Genomic DNA, 16876 nt, shown 5'->3' with positions numbered 1-16876 from the left:
TCTATTCCTATTTTTTTCTGTATCCTAGATATTTATAAGCATCTGTTTTTTCCATCGCTTCTATGCAGTCGCTGTGGTTATCCAATATGTAATCTTCTTGTTTAGTGTGTTTTCCCTTGACTATGCTATTTTTCTTACATTTGTCTGTTCCAAAAGCTATATTTATATCATTGCTGAATACTTCTGTTATCTTTAGTAATTGGTTGAGTTGTTGTTTTGTTGCTGCCAGTAGTTTTAGATCATCCATGTATAACAAATGTGTGATTTTGTGTGGGTATGTTCCAGTGATATTGTATCCATAATTTGTATTATTTAGCATGTTGGATAGTGGGTTCAGAGCAAGGCAGAACCAGAAAGGACTTAATGAGTCTCCTTGGTATATTCCACGCTTAATCTGTATTGGCTGTGATGTGATATTATTTGAATTTGTTTGGATATTAAGTGTGGTTTTCCAATTTTTCATTACTATGTTTAGGAACTGTATCAATTTAGGATCTACTTTGTATATTTCCAATATTTGTAGTAACGATGAATGGGGTACACTATCAAAAGCTTTTTGGTAATCAATGTATGCGAAGTGTAGCGACCTTTGTTTGGTTTTAGCTTGATATGTCACCTCTGCATCTATTATCAGTTGCTCTTTACATCCTCGTGCTCCTTTGCAACAGCCTTTTTGTTCCTCATTTATAATTTTGTTCTGTGTTGTATGTCATTAATTTCTGTGTAATGACTGAAGTTAATATTTTGTATATTGTAGGTAGGCATGTTATGGGGCGATATTTAGCTGGGTTTGCTGTGTCTGCTTGATCTTTAGGTTTCAGATAAGTTATTCCATGTGTAAGTGTATCAGGGAATGTGTATGGGTCTGCAATGTAACTGTTAAATAATTTAGTTAGATGTCAATGTGTTGAGGTGAACTTCTTTAGCCAGAAATTTGCTATTTTATCTTTTCCAGGCGCTTTCCAATTGTGAATAGAATTAATTGCTCGGGTGACTTCATGTTGCAAAATTATCACTTCAGGCATTTGTGGTATCATCTTGTATGTGTTTGTTTCTGCTTGTATCCACCGTGCATGCCTGTTATGTTGTACTGGGTTTGACCATATGTTGCTCCAGAAGTGTTCCATGACTGTTATGTTTGGTGGATTGTCTATTTTAATGTGTGTGTTATCTGTTGTCTGTTCTTTTGGTTTGTGTTGAATGTTTGGTTTTGTTTCCTTCTATTTTCACTTTTTTTGTATCTTCTAAGTCGTTTGGCCAATGCTTGTAATTTCAGCTTCTTTTCATCTAATTGCTCTGTCGCTTCTTGTTGTGAGATTTTACCTAACCTTTTTCGTTTTTTTCTGACATTTCATTTCTTATAAATTGTGTTAGCTGTCCAATGTCTTTTCTCAGTTTTTCTATTCTGATCTGTAGCCTGTGTTGCCATGCTGGTTTTGTGGGTTTCTTCTGTGTGTTGGTTGGTTCTGATCTCTGCCTAGTGTGTATATTTAGTGTAGTGAGTGCTCCTATATAAACCACATTATTATTATTATTATTATTATATTTTTCAAAAGTTTTAGTCTAGCGAACACTGTATCAAGTAATTTCTTTTTTCCGAATATGAGTAATAACATCTAATAAAAACGTACAAAAGGAACGAATTCTGTGGAAGATGACTGATCTGGAAAAGAGTAACAAATAATAGGGTGTTATCATATGAGGTGCAGGAAAGAAAACAGAAAAGAAAGGGATACTTCACTTGAAACTACCTCTTTAATTAATTTTGTTAAACACCGACCTACCGAATTTTCCCTGACAAAGACAACTCAAACTTAACCTATTCATTTATTACCTACAATATACAAGCCCAACACAATTTCATTACTATACATTGACAACACGACTTCCAATAATTAACACAAAAGAATGTCACTGAATTGCAAGAAATCATAACAGTAATGCAAATCCAAAAACTATGAAATTGAAGAAATATGAAACTACCTCCAACTCTGTTAATTGCCTAAACTCATTTCAATCATGAATCCCAACAGTGCAAACTCCATTCTTTTTCATAAGTCACTTACCCCTCAGAAAATGTTCATAACACGAACTACAGCAATTGCAGCAAGTAGCAACTACAGCCAGCTAAATAGAAAGGTTCTAATTACTATAGACTGTAACTACTACGAGGCATATGGTTAGGGAAAGAAAGATTTTGTTGAAGAACAAACAATGTATTTAGAAAAGTTTACTTTATTCTTGTGACATCCAGTTCCAAAAATTCCAACTGTCCAAACATTATCAACCAAACATCCGTCATCATACAATTCCTTGCGTATTTTCTTATACGCACATCATTTCATCTGGCTTTACAATGCATGTCCTACCAACACAGAGTCTCCACTAAGAATATCATGTCCCTGCACTTCCCTATCCAATCGCTAACTGCTAGTCCTTCCAACCACAGAGTCCCCTGCTGAGGGCACAGAGTGCTGTCAGCGATATTAACACAATCTATAGCGCTGCCAACATACAAACACGCTACTTACATAATTTACGTGTCCAAACGAAAACATCTAAACTCTCTTATTCCAAAACTCTGCAGCTTTAATGGCCTCTTCGTTGCACAGAAATGAGTCTCACCTCAGTGTGCAGTTGGCTACAAGCGTATACAGCCCTGACTGCTAACGCACCTCGCGCTGTTAACTCTCATTGACACAGTTCTGTCTACTCTCTGACGTAAGTAATATTCTGGCAGTGATGGCGTATGGAACCACTAGAGGACGTGTCCACGCCCAAGTCTCTCATTCGTTCTTGCTTTAGGCGCCGAGTGACTTTACTTGTGGTTCCGTCGTGAGGTACCAACTTCGACATGGGACCTCGTTCTTGGACGACACCACAAGAACCTCGTTGGAATATATCGTCTGTGGACAGAGATTCGTACTTCTAAAATTGCTGGCCATAACAGATCTAAAGCTTGGTGTCTTCGTATGCGATGTGGCGTGATACTGCTTAGCATCGAGAGCCACTCAGCAGATGCAACAGACATTTTCCGGAGCTGAACTCGCTCTGATGGTCCGTGATATCCAGTGCGATCAGGTTGATGACGTGTTCCTTGACCTCAGGAAGGCATTTGATGCGGTTCCGCATTTTCGTTTCGTGATCAATAAATAAGCTTACCGAGTATCGGACCAGACTTGTGAGGGATTTCAAAGAGAGCTCAACACGTCGCTCTTAACGCAACAGAATCGACAGGTGTAATTTCAGGAATACCGCAAATGAATGTTTATTATTTACCATTTATATAAATGATGTAGTCGATAGCGTCAGTAGCTCCACTAGGCGGTTCACAGATGATGTCTGTAGCGATAGAGGTAACTCTCCAACGATTTGCAAGAAGACCTGCAGAGGAGCAATGATTGGTGCAGGGACTGGCAGTTGACCTCGAATGTAAGTCATTCTAACGTAGTGCGCATTAATAGGTGGAAAAATCAACTACTGTAAGATTACACTATTGGCGTCGAATCGCTGGTAACAGCAACTATATTAAAATACTTTGGTGTAACAGTCCGGAGCGATCTGAAGTGAAATGATCACATAAAAAAGACTGTAGGAAAAATACACTATAGTGCCAAGAAATTGGTATAGGCAGGCGTATTCAAGTACAGACACATGGAAACAGGAAGAATAAGGTGCTGCGGTCTGCAGCGCCTATATAAGACAACATGTGTCTGACTCAGTTGTTAGATCGGTTACTGCTGCTACAATGGCAGGTTATCAACATTTAAGTGCGTTTGAACATGGTGCTGTAGTCGGCGCACGAGCTATGGGACACAGCATATCTGAGGTAGCGACAAAGTGGGGATTTTCCCGTAGGACCATTTCACGAGTGTACCGCCAATATGAGGAATCCTTAAAACACCAAATCTCCGACGTCGATAAGACCACAAAAACATCCTGCAAGAACGGGGCCAAGGCGACTGAAGAGAATCGTTCAACGTGACAGAAGTGCACCTTTCCGCAGATTGCTGCAGATTCCAATGCTGGGCTATCAACAAGTGTCAGCGTGCGAGCCATTCAGTGAAACATAATCGAAATCAGCTTTCGGAGCCGAAGGCCCACTCGTGTACCCTTGTTGACTGCACGACACAAAGCTTTACGCCTCGCCTGGGCCCGTCAACACCTACGTTGGACTGTTGATGACGGGAAACATGTTGCCTGGTCGGACGAGTCTCATGTAAAATCTTACCGAGCTGATGGATGTGGACGGCTATGGACACAACCTCACGAATCCATGAACCCTGCATGTCAGCAGGGGACTGTACAAGCTGGAGGAAGCTCTGCAGTGGTGTGGGACGTGTGCAGTTGGAGTGATATGCGATCCGTGATACGTCTAGACACGACTCTGGCAGGTGACACGTACGTAAGCATCCTGTCTGAACACCTGCATCCATTCATGTCCATTGTGTATTCCGAAGGACTTGGGCAATTCCAGCAGGACAATGCAACACCCCACACATCCAGAATTGCTACAGACTGGCTCCAGGAACACTCTTCTGAGTTTAAACACTTCCGCTGGCAACCAAACTCCCCAGACATGAACATTATTGAACATATCTGGGATGCCTTGCGAAGTGCTGTTCAGAAGAGCTCTCCACCCCCTCCTACTCTTACGGATTTATGGACGGCCCTGCCGGATTCATGATGTCAGTTCCCTCGAGCACTACTCAGCCATTAGTCGAGTCCATGCCATGTCGTGTTGCGGCACTTCTGCGTGCTCGCAGGGGCCCTTCACGATATCAGGCACGTGTATCAATTGCTTTGGCTCTTCAAGTGTGTATGCCAGGCTGAGATTCATTGGAAGCATCTTAACGGAATGTAATTCATCTGCGAAAGAAGTGGTTTACAAAGCAGTTGTTCGACATATTACAACTGAGTTGCTCGTCGGTGTGGGGCCCTTACAAGGTTGGATTAATGGAAGAGAGAAACAAGATCCAACGGAAAGCGGTGCGCATTGTCGCAGGATCTGTTAGTCACTGCGACAGGATTGCAAAAATGGCTCTGAGCACTATGCGACTTAACTTCTGAGGTCATCAGTCGCCTAGAACTTAGAACTAATTAAACCTAACTAACCTAAGGACATCACACACATCCATGCCCGAGGCAGGATTCGAACCTGCGACCGTAGCGGTCACTCGGTTCCAGACTGTAGCGCCTAGAACCGCACGGCCACTCGGGTCGGCAACAGGATTGCAGAGATGCTCAACAAACTCCAGTGGCAGACTGTACAAGAGAGGCGTTGTGCATCACGGAGGGGTTTAGTATTGAAATTCCAAGAGAGTACTTTCCGGAAAGAGTTGGGCAACATATTACTTCCTCCCACATAACGTGGCACGAAATGACCATAACGAGCAAATCTGGAAAATTATAGTTAATACGAATAATTACAGACTGACATTCCTCCCAAGCGCTAGAGCTAATGTGGAGGTTTACCGACAATCATTCTTTCGACGCGGTATTTGCGAATGACGCGCGGTCTAGGGCGCCTTTCCACAGTTCGCGCCGGCTCCCCACCCCACACCCGACCGCTCACCCGTCGGAGGTTCGAGTCCTCCCTCGAGTATGGGTGTGGGTGTGTGTGGGTGTTGTTCTTAGCATACGTTAGTTTAAGTTAGATTAAGTAGTGTGTAACCCTTGCCGGCCGTTGTGGCCGAGCGGTTCTAGGCGCTACAGTCTGGAACCGCGCGACCTCTACGTCACAGGTTCGAATCCTGCCTCGGGCATGGATGTGTGTGATGTCCTTAGGTTAGTTAGGTTTACGTAGTTCCAAGTTCGAGGGGACTGATGACCTCAGCATTTGGTCCCATAGGAACTTGCCCCCATTTGCGAACGGAACAGGGAAAGGGGCAACAGACTGCGGTACCTGTAGTACCCTCCGTCACACGCCATGAAGTGTCGTGCAGAGTGTAAATGTAGATGTAGAACGCGCATGACTTGCCGAAGCTGAAATTGTCTAGAGGGTTGTGGTAGGGATACGGGTGAACGGTATTTGGCTAATAAAAAAGCCGAGGCCTGTGCTAACATTCTCAGGAGTGAGTGTCGGATTTCCGCAAAATTCCGATAAGCCCTTGCTGTAAAGTACTGCAGATTTTCGCTTTTGCGGATGTTTTCCGAAGATGGTGTAGGCAAATAACCTAACAAAAGTTATGACCAGGTATTTTAGATGTCTCCCTTAGATAATCAGTCGAAATTAAGAGACTCAAAAGTGCCACTGATATTATTGCTGTACTCATTTTACCAAAGATTTTTCCGGCATTACGGTGTAAGACTGGAGTATCACAAAGTCCAATTTCTACTATTTTGTAGCACCATTTACCATGAAAAGTTTTCAGAAATAACTGTAACCAGTCGCCTTTTGTGATTTCGAATCGCTTAGCTACCCACCAGATGGTACACACCTGTGATGACGGTATCAACTGATAATTATTCGTTAGGCGATTCGGAACCGGTCATGGTGAACACAAATTGAACCACCATTAAAGGCGGCTGGTTGCAGTTACTTCCGAAAACCTGTTTTAGTATCCGAAAGTGATTCGGATTCGCCGCGCAGCCCGGGTATCGGTACAGAGGGCAGGTGAGATATACTGCCCCGACCGCAGCTTGCTCCCGCCAGGTGCGCCACTGCAGCCCTAGCAGCAGGTGAATACCGCGGCCCAACTTGCTGGTTCCTTGAAAGCCTTTGATACGCGCCATCGATTTGTAGAGTAACTGACCTTACCCGTATTGCGTTTTGATTGGAATTGCTCCCTGGACTTTTCGACTACGCTTGCGACGACTTCGCTACGCTGTGGACTTTGTTTCTGACTAGCCGTTCACTTCATGAACTCAGTCGTCATCGACCTCAGGAATTGCCGGTTCGCTCCACCGGTCTCCACATTTCGTTTAAGTGTTGCAGGTGTAAGGTGAGACGAATGACTTCTTATGTGAAACTTCCTGGCAGATTAAATCTGTGTGCCAGACCGAGACTCGAACTCGGGACCTTTGCCTTTCCCGGGCAAGTGCTCTAGCACTGAGCTACCCAAGCACAACTCACGCCCCGTCCTCACAGCTTTACTTCTGCCAGTACCTCGTCTCCTACCTCGCTAGAGCAATTACCCGCGAAAGGCAAAGGTCCCGAGTTCGAGTCTCAGTCCGGCACACAGTTTTAATCTGCCAGGAAGTTTCATATCAGCGCACACTCCGCTGTAGAGTGAAAATTTCATTCTAGAGGCTTCTTACGTTTTCCTGTGGGAACTGTTACTATAGTCCAATTAAAATTACTTGACAATCGCCGTCTCACTTGTCGCTACAGTGTTGCCACATCGGCTGCCGGCTACCTCTGTTATAGGCTATACACAAACACAATGGGTCGCTTTGTTGGAAGCGATCGCCGTGAGGTATGACGGAAATGCGAGATGCTTTTTCAGCAGCTAAGTGTAAGTGACTAATGACTGAACTGTGGCAGACGATGCGGTTTGTAGCCCAAGAGTTCAAGCACATGTCACTCGTGATGTGCAATGTAACTGAGAACACGGCGGTCAGCAGTGAGCGGCAGAACTAAAATCACCATCAATTTGGTCATGGCTCCTCTGCGAGCAAACTCCAGGTAGAAAATTATCAGTTTAAGCGTCAAAAACTAACTATAATTTTTCTCTGCCATTGGTTACCTGAAAATATTCTCACACTGGTTACACGAGTTGCTGCGTTACCAACCGATGAGCAGTCCTAGTTGGCACTTGGTTGCACATTATAGGCGACACAGGCAGACTACAGACCAAAAAAGAATGACAAGAAAACAAGAGCAAATGAAAAAATCAATACCATCATGAAAGCAGCCTTCAAAAATTCCTCATCATGCAACGTCGTACGAAGCTTGTGTAATGTAAGCCGATCTAAGTGTTTATAATTACTGTGTGTGTAACGCCGAATCGCGTCTTGCACGGAGGGAATAGTGTTTGGTTATTGTTGTGTATGGAACGTGTGTATTTCGTCAACATTGTTGTGTGTGTGTGTATGTGTGTGTGTGTGTGTGTGTGTGTGTGTGTGTGGCCCTTTTCTTTCGCATTTCACAAAACACAGAGTCAGGGGAAGTGAAGTTAGCAATTGTTGCAGTTTAGCAACGGCGAACGGTTCGGGAGTGACGTTGAGCTCTATGATTGGAGGAAACCAGCTCCAACACGTGGAGTGTCAACTATCGAGTAATTTTAATCGAACTATATAGTCTCTTTCCATCTTCTCCGTTGCTGCAGTAGCTACTTGGAGAGGTATAGATTCCTCACCGATAATCCGTTCTTGCAATTTTCTGTATTTCTTAAAGGGCTGCCAAGTCAGATTTAGCACCATTTCTCCTGCTAATCAGAGAGGCTTATGACCATTTTCGCTGGTCTTCTTTGTATACGGTCGAAACTGATATAGATTCTACATATTTTAGACAAATTGAAGCTTCCCAATAACCAACCAGTGTATCGTAGCTTTTCTGTTCCGCCTGTGTGGTGGTTCCGTTTCAAACGTCCACGCTTTGTAACTCCGAGGTATTTGTGACAATAGGTGACCTGTATTTTGCCGTCACTTACAGCTTCTTTCACTTCCGACAATATCTTTGTTATCGTGAAAATGCTAGTTGCAGAGTGGTTCGGTAAAAAGCGAACACCGCAGATTAGGCTGACATGTCTCAGAATCTCACACCCTCTGGATTGCTGGCAGAGGATATACTATCCATAATCCGATGACTTCTCCGTAGATGGCACTTCTAATTATTCAGTGTGAAACAATTATAATTCGCCATGAGGAATATGCGTCAGCAAGACGTGAACTCGACCGTGAGGCATGACCCAAGCAGATTTTGAATAATACTGTCTTGTGATATTCATTGGGCTTTACTATATTCCCACGGTATACGTGAAACGCTTCCTTGGTATGTCGATCGCAAAGAGAGGCTAGAGGGGAGAAAAGTCAACAGACGGAGCCTAAGCGTTATAATTCAATCTCGGGGCACGAAGCCAGTCAAATGCGCCGGTTTAACTGCCTTTGTTTCAGTGTCACACGGGGACTGCTTTTGTTTGCATAAATGTGGCCCGGTATTCGATATGTCAGTTGCTAAGGAAAGAAACAAAAACACAGCACGTTGCCCTCTTCTTGCAGAAGAACAAATGAACACATGCACGTAGTAATAGAACAGCCGTATGTTGGCAAGACTGAAGATGTAGGAAAGATATCAAATATCATTTGCCACGATAAAGATCGATAACAACAGAAATCGATACATCCACGCAGCAGCTGTCCACGCGGAAACATGAGTAACACGCTACAGCAGAAAATTGTGTAGCATTTACCCCCCACCAACAGCTTCCAGTTAAGCAGTCTGCGAACTGTAGTATGATTACGGGCGTTACAGTGAAGCAGTACTAAGTGTGGTCTGTGCATCCAAAGCGAAATGGCTCAGAGTAAATGGAAAACCTGGGATGTCGCGCGAACGTTTTGTCCTGTCCTACCAGAATATATATATTTTTTTAACTGGTTTGTTTGAGGGGCAAGTGATGGAACTATGAATTTAAGAGCATGGTGGCAAAACTTGAAGGTACGTAATTATTTCCAGACAGGGTGTGTTCTCTGCATGCTTTTAGAGTTTATTGTAGTTACTGTCAATTGCTTCCAGCTTGTTACAGCTCATTTTTAGCAGCAGTGGTCTTTTCAATGGCCGCTGTAGTGCGCTTAGATGTTCTTTCTTGTTATCTTTCCCCCTTTCTTAGATGTTCTTTCTTGTTATCTTTCCCCCTTTGCGTCCGGCATAGGGCTACCATGAGGTCTTTCGCATTACTCGAGATACGGAACGTGGAGGTTACATCCAGTATACACCAATGTCGTTTTGTGTTCCGGCAGAAGTGTTTCAGAAAATAGTGATTCAGGATCAGTCTTCCTAGCTATATCTTAACGACGGGCATCCAAAATTTTAGCGACGTCCAAATCACATTTCGTGTAAAGTAATATTAAAGGAAGCTGGAGAAGTAATCTTTCAGTGGATACCGTCCCACTTTAGGATTGATAATTATGAAAAAGCAGACCAATTAAACAACAAAATTTCTTCTCTGCAAGAAATGAAAAGTGCAACACACTTACACTACTATGTCGAAAGCGTTTTTAATGAAGAATGTTTGGAGACATAGAATATTCTACTCTGCATAGTGACAATACGACCTAAACAACTTCACTCGCACAGTGAAAATGGAAATGCCGTGTGGCTAGGGCCTCCCGTCGGGTATACCGTTCACCTGGTGCACGTTTTTCGAGTTGACACCACTTCGGCGACTTACGTGTCGAACTCACTCAGTAAAGAGCCACGTGTAACGGAAAAATTATTTCACCATGTGCATGGGACGATCCAGTGGAAAAACTGAATGCTGTTGCTTTGTGACTGACATGCATACAGTGGCGGAGAGCAGCGCACCTAGCCGCGTTTGGAAAGTCTCGTACGTACGGACTCAAGAAAGAAAGCTATACATGGCATCCAACGCTAAGATCGCTCCGCAAAAAGACTCCGGCGCTGTCAGAAGGGAGTACGTGTTCCGGGCTTCCTAAAGACACAGTTCTACTGCAGGTGCATCATTGTGGAATAGCGCAGCAACAGAAACATACTCCTAAGTACGCTGGACAGTGCAACATTGGTGGGAACAATGTCTATATTGCTCACAGATTCACCACACCACTCGAAAGACCTACATGTAAAGCTCTTCTTCTATGACGCGAAGGTGTTCTAGCCCCGGATCGAATCCACCAAGCGGATTAACGATGACGGTCGGTGTGTCGGCCAGCCTGGTTATGGTTATTAGGCGGTTTTTCACATCGTACTATGTGAATACTGGGCTGGTTCCCAAGTCTTCCCTCAGTCACACTATTCGCAAACATTTAGAAAACTTTGCGCTTACTTCCACACGGGTAACACCACACGACGACAGTTGGGGGTACAAGCATTCAGTCCGGGGAGGGGGTTTGAACGATAGCAAGGGGCATCCCACAGCCCTGCCAAATCCGTTAATAAACATACTGACCCTGCGCCGAAGTGCGACAAAGGCACAAGAAAATGATAAGCATGATTATTACACACAGATTCACTGTGAAATACTGGTGGTATATGAACCAAATACAATGTCGCATCCAGCCGTAGTGAAATTGCGCCAACGAATTGACGAATGCCACACAGATGTGGGTGATGCTGATCCCCTGTTGTAGTATCCTCCTCGACACTGTAGAGTCTTGTATCGTGAGAAGCAAGGGAGAGGATGATGTTTGATGGTCGTTATCCTCTGTCTACAACACAACTGCACACATGTATTAATAGGGTTCTTTATTTACTTAAACAGATAGCTGCTTATCTTTAAGAGAGTCCATGTGTTGTGGTACAAGCTCTTCAGTATTAGTGCGCTTTAGCCTCACTGCTGGTGAAGTACAAGTCCCACTATAAACATTACTCAATACACTCACGTAGCCGGTGATATGAACTGACAGATGGTAACTAGAATAGTGCCTGAGACTCAGCTAATGACAGGAACTGAGCCCTCCGGTTCGCGGCAGCAATCTAGATACTTGTGGTCGAGAGGGCGTTGTCGGCGTGCTGCTTGCGAGTGTGTCTTTGGCCTCTCTCCTTATAGGCGCACTTGATCCAGCTTCTACTATCGATCTTCTTGCTACACCTTTGCCGACCGCTGTGCTGGCGACAACTTACGCCAGCACACCTACATACTCCAGATCTTCGACTGTGGGATTTCCATCTTTTCGACACGCTGAAAGAACATATGTGGGAAAGATTTTCCAACTATGAGGACGTTCACACAGCGGATCTCGAATGACTGTGTGCGCAACGAGCGGGTTTATATCAACAAAGAACTGTTCGACTGGTAGAAAGTTCCAGTCGTTGTTTACAGACACTTAGTGACTAAGTTGAAAGACAGTGTCATATATGTGTGTCTATTTAGAATGTAGTGCAGCAAGGAAAAAAAGAGTTACTTGGCCTGCTATAAAAACGTGTAACTCTTTGAAGTCCCCCCTCGTACCCGCATGGGAGCTCGTAGCAGAACTGCTGAACTAACCATCCGACTCCCTCAAACGTCGCTCATGAAGAATAATTACAAGTCCTGATTGGCTTACTGAGTAGTTGCATCGAATTGATATGTATCCAATGAATAAATGTGCAAGTAGTACAAACTACGAGTATCATCAAGTGGAACACTGTATTGGGAAGAGCGGAAACAAAATTCCTAAGTGGCAATGACAAAAATAATTACGGAAAAAAATGAACATTGCGTCAGGGTGGACATCTTGAATTTTTCGTGATTTTCATATAGAGATGGCACCTTGTGGTTGAAAACAAATTTTTGTGAGAGGGGACACGTGGGGCAAGATCCCATCGCGAGCAAGTATGTCACCCTCTGACGGTGACGCTCTTTTGTGCGTCAATTAAACTTCTTTAGGATGCTTGCAGTAAATCTGCCCGAAATCAACCCTCACTAAGGATAGATCTGCGGCCGCGCCCATTAAATCGTTCCGTACAGGCACTGTTAGATACTTGGAGGTTGTAACTGTTTGTCACGGCCGGCCGTTGTGGCCGAGCGGTTCTAGGCGCTTCAGTCCGGAACCGCGCTGCTGCTACGGTCGCAGGTTCGAATCCTGCCTCTGGCATGGATGTGTGTGATGTCCTTAGGTTAGTTAGGTTTAAGTAGTCCTAAGTCTAGGTGACTGATGACCTCAGAAGTTAAGTCCCATAGTGCTTAGAGCCATTTGAACCATTTTGTTTGTGACGACTTTTCGCCGATAGTGAAGAGACAGGTATTGTCTATTTACACATATTACCGTTTCTTATACTTTGAGGGTTGTTTGCCAGTCGTTGCACGAGGTGCAGTCGATTTGCAAATATCTCTATTTTGCAATGATGTGACCTCCCTGTAAACAACTGCGTTATCTGCCAACAGCCTCAGTCGTCATCTGACAACTCACACTATCAAGAGGTGCGCCACAGGCTTCGGTTGCTTCTCGCAGTGCCTCCCAGTTAACACTGAACTCTGTTTACTGAGTAGTCTTCAGCTCCGTCGTATGTTATGCATGGACGCATTCTGATTCTTGCGGAATCCTTTGTCGAAGGCTTTCAGGAAGTCCAGAACCACTGCATCGACCTAAGTTCCGCTGCCTACTGCTCCGTGGCTTTCATAAACCAACTCTGGGCTGGTTTGCGGTGATCGGCGATTACAGTAACCATGTAGAGGAATTGTTCGGTCTCCAGAAAAAGTTGTCATTCACTAGGACAAAATATTTCCAAAAAACTAAACATATTTAAGTAGCTGTGCTACGCCTCTGGAGTAAAGCCACGAAACAGTGCTAACAGTGATCCCTCGACACGCTGTTGTACACGCTCTATCCGGTGGGCCTAGCTCAGACGGAACGGCTTACATGCTGACTATACGGCTGTGTTCACGCACAGCGTGATCGCCGACATTACTGCAGCTGGCAACTGACAGCCTCGCCGAGTGGACGACTTGATAATTCCGGTTATCATAGTTACTCACAAGGTGGCACCCAAAAACTTACAAGAAGTAATGCCGTGGGGCGACTCCTTAGAATGGTTTCCAAAAGTCAATTACGTTGGCGGCACGTTGGACAGGAGATTGAAGGGGCACCGATACGTTCTCCGGGTCAGAGGAAAGACATTTGGAAGACTGAGGGAATTTTACCCTCTTTCAAACCCCATGCCTTCTCTTCCTGTCACATAGGGTTCACCGTGTGTAAAAATATGGTGTTGCCGATGTTGGAATATGCTGGTGTCGTGTGGGGCAAAACAGCAGACTGGAGCCTACGGATGCTGCGAGACAGCACAAAGCCGCCCTTGAAAACGTGCTCAGAAAGTAGCTTCTCGGTATCGTACTAAAACGATTCACGATATGACTGGGATGCCGCTCCTCCGCTAACGTTTCGAGAACTCGGCACGACAGTTCTATGAAAAAACTGCCCAAGCCAGCAATGCAAAAATTGGCGCCTTTCCCACGAGGTCCATCTGCGCGAGACAAGGAAATGGCCCGACCTGCTGCGCACGCAGAGCGTTACTGCGCTACCTGTGCAGCGCGAAGTAACGACGACCAAAACGACCAACAGTTAACGCCCACAACATCCGTTGTGCCTGATGTTCCACAGTTACGGTTGCAATTGGAGGAATAACGCGACGCACTTGGCCTCCTCCCACATGTGGAAACTCGGCATTTTCGATTAGCGTGGCATGTGTCTCGGTAGCCAATTTCGCCTTGTGGCTTGTTTTCTGTAACCATCCGTAGCATCGCACTGCACAGTCCACATAACTACTTTTCACCAAATTTTGTAAAAGTGCTTGCCTGAGATACCGTCACTATTTCGTGTCAGTAAGATTTACACAATCATAGTTGTAAGAAAACTGTAAGGTCTTCCACAGCAGTCTTGTTTCCCTACTGAAACATATAATCAGAGTAGAACTACGAGGGCGTTCACTAAGTAATGCAAAAACTTTTTTCTCAGCCTGTTTCGGTTGAAAAATGCTGAATTTGTCGTGGGACATCGTGGAATATTCTCGCTTCGGTCCGTGTAGTTACATGAAGTTCCGATTGGTGGCGGCGCTATATGTGGCCTCCAAAATGGCGTCTGTAAAGGAGTTGCTTTCCAAGCAGAGACCTGTGATCGAGTTTCTTTTGGCGGAAAACCAGAGCGTCGCAGATATTCGTAGGCGCTTGCAGAATGTCGACGGAGACATAGCAACGAATAAATCCAAGGTGAGTCGTTAGGCGAGGCATCAGTCGTCATCGCAACAAGATAGCTAAACTTGGTGGATCTCCCGCAGGCCAGCCGGAGTGGCCGAGCGGTTCTAGGCGCTACAGTCTGGAACCGCGCGACCTGTACGGTCGCAGGTTCGAATCCTGCCTCGGGATGGATGTGTGTGAAGTCCTTCGGTTAGTTAGGTTTAAGTAGTTTTAAGTTCTAGGGATCTGATGACCTCAGAAGTTAAGTCCCATAGTGCTCAGAGCCATTTGAACCATTTTTTGAATACCGCTTTCGCTAGTTTTCAACTAGGGCTTACACATATTTCCCGTTTATTGAACAACAGAGCCTTTCTCAAATGCAACTGTTTCACCGAAGCGAAAGAGAGACAACAAAGTCCAGTCACATTAATGTAACCACCTGACAAAAGCCCGAATAAACATTTTTTGCTGCGGGGACTGTTGCGAGATGTGTCAGTGAGGTTCTGGGAGGTATCGACAGAGACGTGAACCTCTACTGCCGTGGCCAGCTGCGCTAGGGATCCGTGGCGAGTAAAGCTCGATCGAGGTGGTCCAGCGGATTCTCCATCTGGGGAGTTCGGTGGTCGAGTGAGTACGGTACCAGATCCTGGTGCTCTTAGAACCACGCACGTACACTGCAAGCTGTGTGACATGTTGCATTGTCCTGTTGGTAGATGTCAGTAAAAGCAACCTCCCTGTAGTGTTACTCCACTGTGCCTTCGGGAATGATGACGTCATCCAGAGAGTGCTGCGGCAACATTTCCAGACTATAGGCCGGCCGGAGTGGCCGAGCTGTTCTAGGCGCTTCAGTCTGGAACCGCGCAACCGCTACGGTTGCAGGTTCGAATCCTGCCTCGGGCATGAATGTGTGTGATGTCCTTGGGTTGGTTAGGTTCAATTAGTTCTAAGTTCTAGGCGACTCATGACCTCAGAGGTTAAGTCCCATAGTGCTGAGAGCCCAGACTATAGTGCTCCGTCCTCCAGCCTGGACCGGTTGAACGATTGTTCTAGAATGCCAACTTTGTGTCCGATAGAGCATGAAACGTGATTTGTCTGAAAAGCCCGCCTGTTGCCACTCAGTGGACGTCCAGTTGCGATATTGGAGTGCGAATTCCGGTCCACCGTCGATAAATAGCAGTCAAAAAATTGTCCAAATGGCTCTGAGCACTGTGGGACTTAACTTCTGAGATCATCAGTCCCCTAGAACTTAGAACTACTTAAATCTAACTAACCTAAGGACATTATACACATTCATGCCAGAGGCAGGATTCGAACCTTCGACCGTAGCGGTCGCGCGGTTCCGGACTGTATTAAATAGCAGTCAGCATGGGTGTACGAACCAGGAGCCAGCTGCAGAGGCTCGTAGGCAGCGATTGTTGAGGAGACACTGTCGGAGCCACTCGGTTCGCCTTACTCATTAGCTGCACGTACAGTCTTAGACAAAAAAACTGACCGCCAGCCGGCCGCCACAGAGACTAAGTCCGAGTCGTTCACTTAAGGTGGCCAATAAAATTGACCGCCCCTGACAACTCTAAGTCCGGCCATCTGCACAATCTGGCAACACTGTAAGATGCGGAAGTGTTAGGAGGAAGTGTTGTCTACTTCCGAGATGATATGGCTTGAGTGAGCCCGTGGTCTTGCGGTAATCGTCGTGCATTCCAAACTTCAAGTCGCGAGTTCGCGTCCAACTGATTCTTTTTTTTTTTTTTTTTTTTTTTTTTTACCACATTTCGGTAGAAACTTATGAGTCTGATGGAACATCGAAGACAATTCGCTTAAAATTCTACTCACCCACAATAACAAGTATTCCAGAAACAATTCCGCAGGACAGCTCGTGGCTGCGTCGCGATCATAACAGCTTACGCTCGGACGTTTCCTCGCGCTGCAGCGGCTACCGGCCACCGGCCAGACGCCACCCGCCGCCTGAAATCCGGCGCGGCCCATGTGAAAGCGGCGCCACGCTGTCAGTGTATGTATCAATGCCATTTTCGAATTTGAAGTTCTAGTTAGTACCTTGCAGTTAAGCACTGGATTTTGCATACCTGAAAATCATGAACTACGGTTAAGCT

The sequence above is a fragment of the Schistocerca piceifrons genome, chromosome 3 (genome assembly GCF_021461385.2).
Source record: "Schistocerca piceifrons isolate TAMUIC-IGC-003096 chromosome 3, iqSchPice1.1, whole genome shotgun sequence".
Lineage (NCBI taxonomy): Eukaryota > Metazoa > Arthropoda > Insecta > Orthoptera > Acrididae > Schistocerca > Schistocerca piceifrons.
Note: the sequence above shows the minus strand (reverse complement) of the source record.